This window comes from Daktulosphaira vitifoliae, unplaced genomic scaffold (genome assembly GCF_025091365.1).
Source record: "Daktulosphaira vitifoliae isolate Bord-2020 unplaced genomic scaffold, ASM2509136v1 Scaffold_1, whole genome shotgun sequence".
Lineage (NCBI taxonomy): Eukaryota > Metazoa > Arthropoda > Insecta > Hemiptera > Phylloxeridae > Daktulosphaira > Daktulosphaira vitifoliae.
Genome location: NW_026099572.1, coordinates 69,867,320 through 69,879,818, shown reverse-complemented (window position 1 = coordinate 69,879,818; position 12,499 = coordinate 69,867,320). Strand labels below are relative to the sequence as shown.

General features: G+C 26.7%; 2 protein-coding genes and 1 long non-coding RNA gene across 4 annotated transcripts in view; 2 read left to right on the top strand and 1 right to left on the bottom strand.

Annotated features, from left to right (window-relative positions):
- The window catches only part of LOC126894166 (uncharacterized), a 14,875-nt gene extending 13,695 nt beyond the window's left edge, over positions 1 to 1,180 (bottom strand). Inside the window, exons 1-3 of the long non-coding RNA XR_007701331.1 lie at positions 1,032 to 1,180; positions 796 to 958; positions 605 to 728 (exon numbers count right to left, since the gene is read on the bottom strand). This is a non-coding gene — a long non-coding RNA (uncharacterized LOC126894166). The remainder of the gene's footprint in view (positions 1 to 604; positions 729 to 795; positions 959 to 1,031) is intronic.
- Positions 1 to 12,499, top strand: part of LOC126894158 (uncharacterized) — a 55,839-nt gene that overhangs the window by 33,672 nt on the left and 9,668 nt on the right. The window lies entirely within an intron of this gene.
- Positions 2,813 to 12,499, top strand: part of LOC126894162 (uncharacterized) — a 44,361-nt gene continuing 34,674 nt past the window's right edge. The window contains exon 1 of one of the 2 annotated variants that reach the window (XM_050664967.1): positions 2,813 to 2,938. The gene's annotated coding sequence lies outside the window, so the exon portion shown is untranslated. Of the gene's footprint in view, positions 2,939 to 3,018; positions 3,135 to 12,499 lie in introns of those variants that run through there. The other variant, XM_050664970.1, reaches the window with a different exon arrangement.

The window sequence follows — 12,499 nt, the reverse complement described above, 5'->3', positions numbered from 1 at the left end:
ATAAAAAAAAAAATTATATTGATTCGATTATTTTTAAAAAAGTTATGGCAATTTTTAGTAAAAAAAATTAGCGATTTTTAAATTTGTAACTTTTTGAGGGATTTCCCCCGTTTATGGGGAATGAGAGAATTGTTTTTAAATTTTGAGGATCTTTTGGACATATTGTTCATCAAAATCGGTCTAGGGAGATCTGAGATTGAGCGTTCATTGACCCCCCCCAAAAAAAAATCGTAGTAAAATTTATACCTTCTCAGATTTGCATCGAAGCTAAAAATATGATTTCTAAAAATGCATAAATTATTTTAAAAGATCACAACGAAATGTAAATTGTATCGAAAGTTATAAGAGTTGGTATGAGTTTTAGGAACGGATTAAGTTATTCAGGAATAGTGCCTATAGTGACATAATAATTTTTATATATAAATACAAAAACTAATAAGTATAATGGACATTACTTTGAGTAAATTTCTATAAATTTAGTATTATTTATAAACAGTTTCATTAAACAACTATACTATTATATTTTGCTGAGAAATTAAATTATCCCCAAATCAATTTTGTGTCTTTGATCTCTACGTATATACATAAATAACTCAATATTTACCAAAATATTTTGTCAATCAAATTATCCATGTAATTCTAACTTAATAATTTATAATTAGATCATACAACGAAATTTCACCACAGCTCTAGTTATTTTATATCGTATAATTGATTTACTTGAATTTCTAAATTAAAAACAATTTAAGATTATTAATCATTGTAATATAAATAGGTAATAATATAAAAAAAGACCTGATTTTTTTTTTATTTACAGAGATTGATATACATTATTTCAGCTCAAAATTGGAGGACAGATGTAGGAAAATATTTATTAAAATCTCAATTGCCACGTGTTTTTTTAGTTTTTTCAAATTATATTTTTTGATCATCACTTCAATTTTTAGCAAAAAAATTTCTATAGCATGTTTAACAAAGAAAAAAAATTAAATACATCTTAAAAATAAATTTGAATACGCTCAATGGATTACCTCATTAACAAACGTCAACCTTACACCCAATACATTTTACTATATTCTCTTTTTGAATTTACCTTATTTTAATAGTTCAATTTTTAATATATTCTTTTTACACTAATTCTGATGCCATGTACTCCTACCGGAATTAGTGGCCGTAAAACTTGAAATTTACTCAAAATAATGGCCATTATACTTATTAGTTTTGTATTTATATAAATATTTTTTTAATATATGTTGTTGGTGGGGCGCTGTCAGCGTAATGGTGTGTTTGAGTTTTTAGTCAGTTATCATTTTTCGATCGTTTAACTGTTTAACACCACACTACTGTACGAATAGTAGATGATTATTATATTTTAATAAAATGAACGTTTATGAAACGTTAAAAAAAATTATCGTCGTTCGTATAAATTTTATTATTATTTTTTTACAGTCCACATCGAAGTTAAAACAAGTATAGTTGTTATTGAAACTGTTTATAAGTGGTACTACATTTATAGAAATTTACTCAAAATAATGGCCATTATACTTATAAATTTTGTATTTATATATTTTTATGTCACTATGGCTTTTTTAGTTTTAAGTGATTTATCAGAGCTGTATTATCTATTAGTCACTATAGGCACTGTTTCTGAATAACTTAATCTGGCCTTAAACTTTTATACTTTTAAGTGAACCAACTCTTATAACTTTTGATACAATTAACATTTCGTTGTGATCTTTTAAAATAATTTATGAATTTTTAGAAATCATATTTTTTAAGAAAAAAAGAAGTAAACATTTTTTTTTTTAAATTTAAATGTAGATAGTTTTTAGCACTTTTCTTACAAAAATTATAAATGGGTCAATAAGAATTATATGACCAGTATTATTTGTGTCAATCCGTAAGAGGATTCGTAAATATCTCGGGTTTAACAACCGAATGGATCTTAATTAACTCAGAGGGTGTAGCTACACGAACCACTGCTCTTAGCCGCTCATGACTTTGATTAATTGGGACTGATAGGCCTGGGCATAACTGCTAATAACATCGAATAGGTCCCTCTAACCCAGCCATATCAAGTAAAAGGGTTGCTAACTTAAAAGGTTTCCTGAAAGGTAAAATGACTAGTGAGATTCTCTATGACACTTGGCACACCGTAGAGTATACCGCCTTATCACAATATCGACATCTGCTGTGATGGACCTTTATTTCTCGACTATAAGCAAGAACTATACGAATAAAACATAAAAAACCTCAAAGCAACGAACTTGGGACAAACAGGGATCCTACGGGCAACCTGCTGGAAAAAGAGCGTGATCTAACGGCTCTTTATAGAAGAATCGTTAAAATTGAAAATCTCAATATGATTAACGGCACTTTTAGTGTACCTTTACTAGCACAGAGATGATGACAGCAGAGGCAAACCAGGAGTTCCAAGACCAACTGGAAACAGTTGATGAAAGGATCGAAGGACTAATTTAACATTGATAAATTAAATAAAGTAATCTTAATTGACTTGAAAATTTCATATTTTTAACTTGGATGCATAGCTGAAAAGCAATCGGTTTTATTCTGTGGTTTTTTTTTTGTCCATATACGTTATTACACCCGCATACTGAAAAGATTTTGCTCAACAATATATCAAAAGATAAAAAAACAAGTTTAGTTTTGAAAAGATCTCTTCAGTCAGAATAAAGAAAAATGTCCCAAAATATTACAGCTTTTAAAAAAAAGGCACTGGTAAAATCTGCATTTCCATCTGACTTGACATCGTTTATTTTACTTTAAAAAAGTGTGACTACTATTTAACATGCTCGCATTAATACACTTGAATCTACAAACACAAAATTTAATAAATTTAATGCTGATGGTTATAGAAAATTATATACTTCAAAATATTGGCACAAATTGTAACAAAAGAGCAAGAATAATATTTACGGTAATTATATATTTCATATTTAAATGTTAGATATTTTGAAAAATAGTTCAATAGTTTAAAATTAATAAAAATAAAGTCTGAGCACAGACATCTTTTATTTATACACCTTATTATATTTTAAATAATTCGTGTAAGAAAAATCGTACGATGGATGTATGATTATTATGTTATCATCGTTTATAGTATTTATTCAATAGTAATTAAAAAATTTGTAAAATTAATTTAATATTTTTAATGCTTTAAATAAAATTGTTTCTTTCTATAACAAAAGATTTAAAAGTGGATGTTTTTAGATTTTTTACGGTAAAAAAAATGAAGATCATATCATTACAATTATTAAGTTTAATGGTAAGAACTATCACACATTTATCTTAATTAACTATTTATGTATGATTCCTGATCACAATATATAAGTGACAGATTAAGCTATTCGTTTTAAGCACTAATTTGTAGGCTTAAAGACTTTGCAGCAAAAGTAATTCTTAAAATGAGTGAAAAAGACCGACTAACAGCAGTGGTATGTGTTACTACGCCTACTGACTTAAGTCAGTTTGGATATTAACTTGAGTTATTTAAGATTTTAAAAAAATTAAAAAAAGTTTTACTACTTTAATTATTAAAAACAATAGCACAGTGGAGTCGTGGCATAGTTAAGTATGCATGATATTATAAAAACATTTCAATGCAAATCTGTAGTTTTTAATTTTAAAATATTGGTGGATTATTCCAAAAGCAAAATTAACTTCTATTTTTTGTTCAACTTCAACTGCCATTTGCACATAGAAAATATGTCATCGGGATAAATTTTTTTCTTTTTTGACTTGTAATACATAACATTAGCTTTAATTTAATATGTATGTAAATGATGCAGTATATCTGGAACATTTTCAAAAGTTGAGTTAAAAAATTTCTACTTTTTATACGTATTTCCAAGTTATATGTATGACAGAAGAAAAAAGGTATATATAAAGTGTTAAGAATTAAACATTTTTGTTGATCCATACATTTTTCATTAAGTTACAGCAATTTAAAGTTGAAAATATAAAATTATAAATGTTATCACAATAATAATAGTAATAAAACATGTTTTTAATTACGGCAGCCGATTGTACGCAGAAGATAAGTCGCCAGGACAAATTTTATTTTTTAATTTATAATACAAATCATAAGCTTTAATTTATTTTATGTTTAAAACATGCAGTATTTCTGACATATTTTCAAAAGTAAATTTGAAAAAATTGACTTTTGTAAAACAGTTGCTTTTTTAAATCCCAACTTGTGGGGGGCAGGTTAAGGTTCACATTTTCAAAAAAATTATATGAAATGAAAGAGAAATATCTAAGGTTTCTAAATAAAAAAATTATTTTGATATGTTCATTTTTAAAAAGTAATGGTAGTTGAAAAAAAATTAATAAGATAAAATGTCAAAATTTACCTATTTAAAAAATTTTCTTGTGGAATTTATTTCGTTAAAAGAATTCGGTCTAGTGAGACAAAAAAAAGTGGCGACAGACTTAAAAAATATACAGCATAGTAAAACGACTAGCAGCGGCGCTAACAAAATTATAATAATAAAAAAACGGTAGCACAGTGTGGTCGTGGCATAGTTGGGACAAATCAATATGATTATGATTAAAATCACTATCATAAGAAACTATCATATGCTTCGATGCATATCTGTAGATAGTGTTAAATTTTAAGAAATTGGTAGATTATTTCAAAAACAACAATAACACTTATTCCCATAATTTTATCCCGATTAGTTATTTGATTTATAATTATAATACATGAATAAATAATAATTGTAGTAATTAAATTTAGAATGAAATTGATGTTCAATAATTTAATATTGTTAATTTTACGGAGATATTATAAAAATAATAAAGTAGTTGAATATTTCTTTACTTTTAACGAGTATAAAAATTTAAAAGGATTGGTGCAATACTTTTTAATAAAAAATTTTATTACTTATGAATAAATACACTAGACTACATCCCACTTTCATCAGAAACAAAAATGTACATTTCTTAATCAACTTTTCGCGATGTTTTCAAATGTGCAATTAGAATCACTTCAATAAAAATTTTATGAGAATTTAAAAATTGTATCGTTAAGATTAATATGCAGTTAGGAAGTTTTATAATTACTACTTATAGCAAAATTTTCAGAGTAGCTCAAAATTTTTTTGCATTTTTATCGTAATTGATAACTTAAATAGAAATAATGGTAATCATTACCAAGTAACTTTTGGTGTTTAAAATGAATCTGCAATTGAAATATTCAATAAATAATAAATATATAAATAATTTTAATGATTTACTTTAACTAAATAAACCAATCAAAACAAAGTTGTTAAAAAGATTGACTCAATTGAGCTTATTATAAAAAATAATTATAATTGTAAAAATCCATTGTTAATTCAGGAGAAACTATCATTTTTTTTAGAAATGATTTATATAGCAACATGTTACCAAAAAAATTGGAATATTATAGTCTAGTAGTAGCACACACAAATAGAGTAAAAAAATTAATAGATTACAAAATAAAATGATTTAATTTTGTAATTAAAACCTATCATATCAAACTTGATTCGTCAATAAATACTTTGAAAACATTAGAAATTAATGATTTTAATTGTCTTTATGGAGACGATGTAATAACTAACTGTTTAATTGATAAATTAGAATTTTTTTTCAATTTTTGAGGGTAATATCTTCAACTAGATACGAATTGTCATTTGACGTATCGTTGAAAAAACTAGGTCAAGTTAGAGCAGAGAAAATAAATGATAGTCACAAAAAAATACCTTCTCAGCTTTGCATCGAAGCTAAAACTTAAAATATAGTAAAATAATTTTAATATGACTAAGAAATTTCTTTTCGCGTGGGCGACTAAAGTGATGTGATATTTGATCTTGATTGAAGTTATTGAATTTAAATGAGATAAAAATCAAACGAGTTGAAAATTTATTCTAACGAAAAAAGAATTAAGAAAAAATGTAAAAAATTCATTGCCATACGCGAATTGGAACCTCGCACCTCAAGCGTGTAAAATATTAGTTTTACCAACTCGGCAACCGTACGTCGATGCTGTGAGATGAAAAAATTGGCTATTTAAGCTAATTCAAATTTCAAAGTTATTTTTCTCGACTTAAAAGAAGCAAACAAATTTAAATAAGTTTAACATTCTATGCTATATTAATTTTTCATTAATATAATATTTATGAAAATATGTACTCCCCTTGTCAGGTATTTTAAAATAAAATAAAATACAAAACCCAGAAATTTAACACAATAAAATCATATTTTTGAATACGGTAGTCATTTTCATCATGAAGACAAATCCAGAGATCAAATTTTTTTTTTTTAAATTAAAGTATATTACATAAGCTTTAATTTAAGATATATATAAAAGTGTCAGTATTTCCGGAATACTTTCAAAAATTAAATTGAAAATATCTTAGTAACAATACGCATGTTTAAAGTTTTGACCCCCCTTGTTAAAGGGGTATGATCCGATTTACAAAAAAAGCGTGCCAGATGAAAGGGGTATATAAATATTTATTATAAAAAAATAATAATATTGATCCATACATTTTTCCAAAAGTTATATAAAATATAAATTAAATAATATAACATATAAAATCGAGATTTTTTTCACGGAAATCGTACGTTTTTCTTTAACTTTGATGTCCGTTTTCACCACGAAGACAAGTCCAGAGGTCAAATTTTTTTTTTTCAAATTAAAGTATATTACATAAGCTTTAATTTAAGATATATATAAAAGTGTCAGTCTTTCCGGAACATTTTCAAAAGTTAAGTTGAAAAAGTTCTACTTTCTATACGCATTTTAAAAGGTTTGCACCCCCCCTGTATAAAGGGAAATGGTCCGATTTTAAAAAAAAGTATGTCGAATGAAAGAAGTATATATAAAGTATTTATCATTAAAGAATAAAGTTGATTCATGCATTTTTTAAAAAGTTATAGCAACATAATGTTAAAAAATGTAAAATATAATATCAAGAATTTTTTCACAAAAATAGCATATTTTTGCATACGGTAGTCATTTTCACCATGAAGACAAATCCAGAGATCAAATTTTTTTTTTTTAAATTAAAGTATATTACATAAGCTTTAATTTAAGATATATATAAAAGTATCATTATTTCTGGAACATTTTCAAAAGTTAAGTTGAAAAAGTAATTTTTTTGTAAAAAAAGTTTCCATTTTGATACCCTTCCTGTGGTCTGTTAAAGGATCAAATGCTCACGAAAAAACATAAAATGATAGGTAAATATCTATGGTATCTATAAAAAAAAAAATTATATTGATTCGGTCATTTTTAAAAAAGTTATGACAGTTTTAAGTAAAAAAAAATTGAAGGTCGAAAATTAGCGATTTTTAAATTTGTAATTTTTTGGGGGATTTCCCCGTTTACAGCGAACAAGGGAATANTTGGGGGATTTCCCCCGTTTACGGGGAACGAGGGAATTTTTTTCAATTTTTGAGGGTAATGTCTTCGACTAGATACGATTTGTGATCTTTTGATATATTGTTCATCAAAATCGGTCCAGCGAGAGCTGAGATTGAGCGTATACAGACACAAAAAAAAAATAATAATAAAAAATAAAAAAAAAACACATCATAGTAAAATTAATACCTTCTCAGATTCATATCGAAGCTAAAAGATTTTGTGCTTAAGTCAGACATTAATTCAATATGAACTGCTTTTGTAGAAAAATATAGTTTAAAAAAATTAAAAAAACACGCTTTTAAAGTACATCGAACTAAAAAGTTAAAAATAATTTTTAAAATAAGCTTAAAACAATAATGAACGAAAAATACTATTATTATTGTAATAAAAGCGACGGTCGCTCAATATACAAAAAAATATGGCAAAAAGCACCCACGCTTCGGACCCGGACATTTCGCCGCCACTGTTTCGCCGCCGGACTATTCGCCGCCAGACTCTTGATATATAAATTTATTATTAACGCCTTTTCGAAAAATTATAATTATTTTAGCCTAATCCTTCATTGCATAATTCCTTAAAATCCAGTATAATGATAAAAAAATTAATTATTTATATAATGACACAAATTATTTAAATTTAATTTGTACCTAATTCNAATTATTTATATAATGTCACAAATTATTTAAATTTAATTTGTACTTAATTTAATTATTATAATTAAATGTTATCATAATTATAATATTCATTGTTATTTTTTCATTTTAACAATTAATACTATTGAAATAACTATATTTCAAGCATACTAATGCTCTTATTTATATGTATAGATAATAACAATGTGGTATAATTATTAATTATTAATGTATATACTTAGCGTCGTATCATAAATTAGCAAACCCAGTTTTTGCAAATTTTGTATATTTTTAATGAACAAGGTATAAAATACTCAAAAATTTTGTATCCTCTTGAGATAGCTATTTAATCATTTTAGAAATTAAACAATCAAAACATCTTGAGTTAATGTTATAAATTGTCACTTTTAAAATAAACTATTCAAGAAATTTAAATGGTACATATGAGTATCGAATCGTATGGATGCGAATAACAAGATACTTTATTATTTTGTATTATTATTTATTGTGTATAAGATATTTTGTTTAACAATAAATCAAAGTTTTAGAATGGTTAATTAGGGTCATTTTTGTTTTAAGAATACAACATATTAATTACTTTAATTTATTCTTATAATAGTTGTAATCGTATATTTTAAAACGAATTTTATTAGGCTACCCAGTTGTATTTTGAATATTTTAAATATAAAATAATACTATATTTCAAGATATAAGTGTGATATCCGTAAACTAATTTATTAAGTACAAATTATTTTAATATCGATAAAAAGTTGAGTTGACGAGTGAATGAATCATACCATTACTAAACATATAGTCAGAGGTGTCGTGGAGCGTATACGCGGGTATACGGCGTATATCCACTGTTAGTTTTTTTATTAGTGCATATACGTATTTATAAAATAGTTAAAGAGTATAGACTAAAGAATAAAATAAAAAGTAATACGTGGGTATCGAATATAGGTACGTTTGTCATAAAACACAAATTTTGAATAACTCTTATCAGTTTGTTTAATCTCTACAGTCATACCACATATAAACATATATCTGAAGTTATAAACATACAAATATGGCTCGAGACTATTATCATTTTAAAATTAGAATATAAATGTAAAACAAAACACTGTCAAAGTGTATAAATAAATAGGATAATGTTTATCATTTCACGACAATTTTATTGACAAAATTTAAAACATCGATCAGAAATTAACGATATAGCACATACTAAGTTGAAACTGAAAGTTATTGGGTTAACCTATAGCTGTTGAAATTGGTAATTTGTATTTTTCCGTAATAAACCGTTTACCAACCAATCTAGTATTTAATATATTACCTATAATGAATTAAGATAATACTAACATGTACCTATTCACGTTTATTTCATTTATGTTTTAACGATTTGAAAACAATGATTGTAAGATTATTTTATTACTGCATAAAGTTTATTGTTTATTTATAAAAAATATAACAGTATCTAATAATAGACATATCGATTATATGACTATGAAATTTAATTTATGTAAGAACTTAGAAGTGTCAGTAAAAATATTCGAGTAATAGTTTGGAAGTTGGAAGGAGCAACTGGGAGGGTTAGGAGTTTTAGTTGCATTATGTAATAATTAGAAAATACATATTTTTAACACAGTTAAAATATCACAATATTTGTATTCCGTCCCCTAAAACTATGTTATAGTTAAGGCCTTTGAAATGTAGTGTGGGGGTGAAATTCCCTACGTTTCCTCATTTAGGTTTTTAACTTATCTATTTATCAAATTACGACTATATCACTGTTGATAATGTGAAATATTGTATGTAGAAAATGTAAAGTGCAATGGGGGGGGGGTGTGTGGGGGGCGGAGCCCCCCACGTTATTCTCTATTCATTATATAGGCGTATACCCATAAACATTTTTAGGACTACACCACTGCTATGATCATACATAGATGATATTATCTATGCATTGTATATTATATCATAATATATTGTTGACTTGGTGTGTAACTTCACTTATGGTTTTGAATACTCAGTTTATAGCATCATCTTGTGTAGAAATATATATTTTTCTCCATTCTTAGTATGTGTTAAGTGGATACCTTACACTAAATATTCTACATCTTATCAAAACAAACTTCAAGAAATTTTTTATTTGTAGTTGGTATTTTTAATAATAAAAATTGATCACTTATGGAAAATATTATTTAAAATTAAAACTATATTAAAAATATTTAACTTCAAAAGCCACAAAAATTTACAAATATGTATTTCAGAAAATATTACCGTTATCAACACTTGACAAATACTTATTTTGTTGTTTAATTCCGAATGGTGTCAAAGCCAAAATTATAACATATCTATAAACTAAATTTTACATAGAAATACAAAAATAGAAACATCCATTTAGTTAAACTAGAAAAGGAAACTTTATTAGATAATAATAATAGGTTGGATTGGGGTAGTAAAGATATTTTAATATAGATATTTAATATAGATTATTACATAACATAATAGAATCATTACTTTGTTAAAATTGTATGTACAAAATACATTCACAAATTAATTACAATAAAATTAAGTTAATGTTAAAGTAAAAAAAAATTTCTTGAAGTTTGTTTTGATAAGGTGTAGAATATTTAGTGTAAGGTATCCACTTAACACATACTAAGAATGGAGAAAAATATATATTTCTACACAAGATAATGCTATAAACTGAGTATTCAGAACCATAAGTGAAGTTACACACCAAGTCAACAATATATTATGATATAATATACAATGCATAGATAATATCATCTATGTATGATCATAGACAAGTTTTTTTAATAAAAATCATTTAAATAATGAGTATTTATTAGGTATAGAACCTTGTTCATTAAAAATATACAAAATTTGCAAAAACTGGGTTTGCTAATTTATGATACGACGCTAAGTATATACATTAATAATTAATAATTATACCACATTGTTATTATCTATACATATAAATAAGAGCATTAGTATGCTTGAAATATAGTTATTTCAATAGTATTAATTGTTAAAATGAAAAAATAACAATGAATATTATAATTATGATAACATTTAATTATAATAATTGAATTAGGTACAAATTAAATTTAAATAATTTGTGTCATTATATAAATAATTAATTTTTTTATCATTATACTGGATTTTAAGGAATTATGCAATGAAGGATTAGGCTAAAATAATTAAAATTTTTCGAAAAGGCGTTAATAATAAATTTATATATCAAGAGTCTGGCGGCGAAACGGTCAGCGGCGAAACGGTGGCGACGAAACGGCGGCGGCGAATCGGTGGCGGCGAAATGTCCTAGACCCCCCACGCTTTTATCACAATAATACTAGTATTTTTCGTTCATTATTGTTTTAAGCTTATTTTAAAAATTATTTCTAACTTTTTAGTTTGATATGCTTTAAAAGCGTGTTTTTTTTAATTTTTTTAAACTATATTTATTTTGCACTTTTTAGTTTCATGTTATCATAGTAGTTACTATCAATATCATGCGTACAATGGACTAACAGGTCTGAGTGCATGGATATCATGTCTACCTCGATAATAACTACTATCAATATCATGGTTGTAATGGGTAACGGGAAATCAGTGTCCGTTCTAGGGAGGGAGTCTATGAAACGGCTACCACAAAAAAAAATTGAAGGTCGAAAATTAGCGATTTTTAATTTTTTGGGGGATATCCCCGTTTACGGGTGTCGTAACACAGTAAAAGTGTAGTTAGGTAAAAGTGTGTAATGTGCAAACTATATGTACGAAGATGAATATAAGGAGGTGGTGCCTGCTNTGTGTACGAAGATGAATATGAGGAGGTGGTGCCTGCTGTCTAGGTATTCACGTGCGTGTTGTCGTACAGCAGTCACCGTGCTCGGCTGACACTCCGGGTTAGCTGTGGGTGTCGAAAGGCTGTTGTTATAGGAAGGGAGAATAAGAGTAACACCTAGGTATGAGGTGCAGACGAAGTGCAAGACACAAATACCAGGAGTACGCAAATGGAGCCCAAAGTATGAGGTGCAGACGAAGTGCAAGACACAAATACTTGGGGTATAGGAGAGGACAATGAAGTACGAGGTGCAGACGAAGTGCAAAACACAAGTACTCCAAAGAGAGAACGGGGTAGCCGAGTATAAGGTGCAGACGAAGTGCAAGACACAAATACGGGGTGTACCAGATAAGGAGAACAACAAAGTACGAGGTGCAGACGAAGTGCAAGACACAAGTACTCTGAAATGTCGAGTAAAAGAGTATATAGGTTAGAAAAGGAATAAACAAAGACTTTACTTTAAACAGTAAGCCGGACAGCGACAACCGAGTACTGAGACTGATGAATGACACAAGGCACTGGAGTCGACTGACCACGATGGTCAGGTCTATTGGGTTTTTATAATAATTACACTTATTGCCGATTTGGCAATAAATATTATTTGTTAATTCA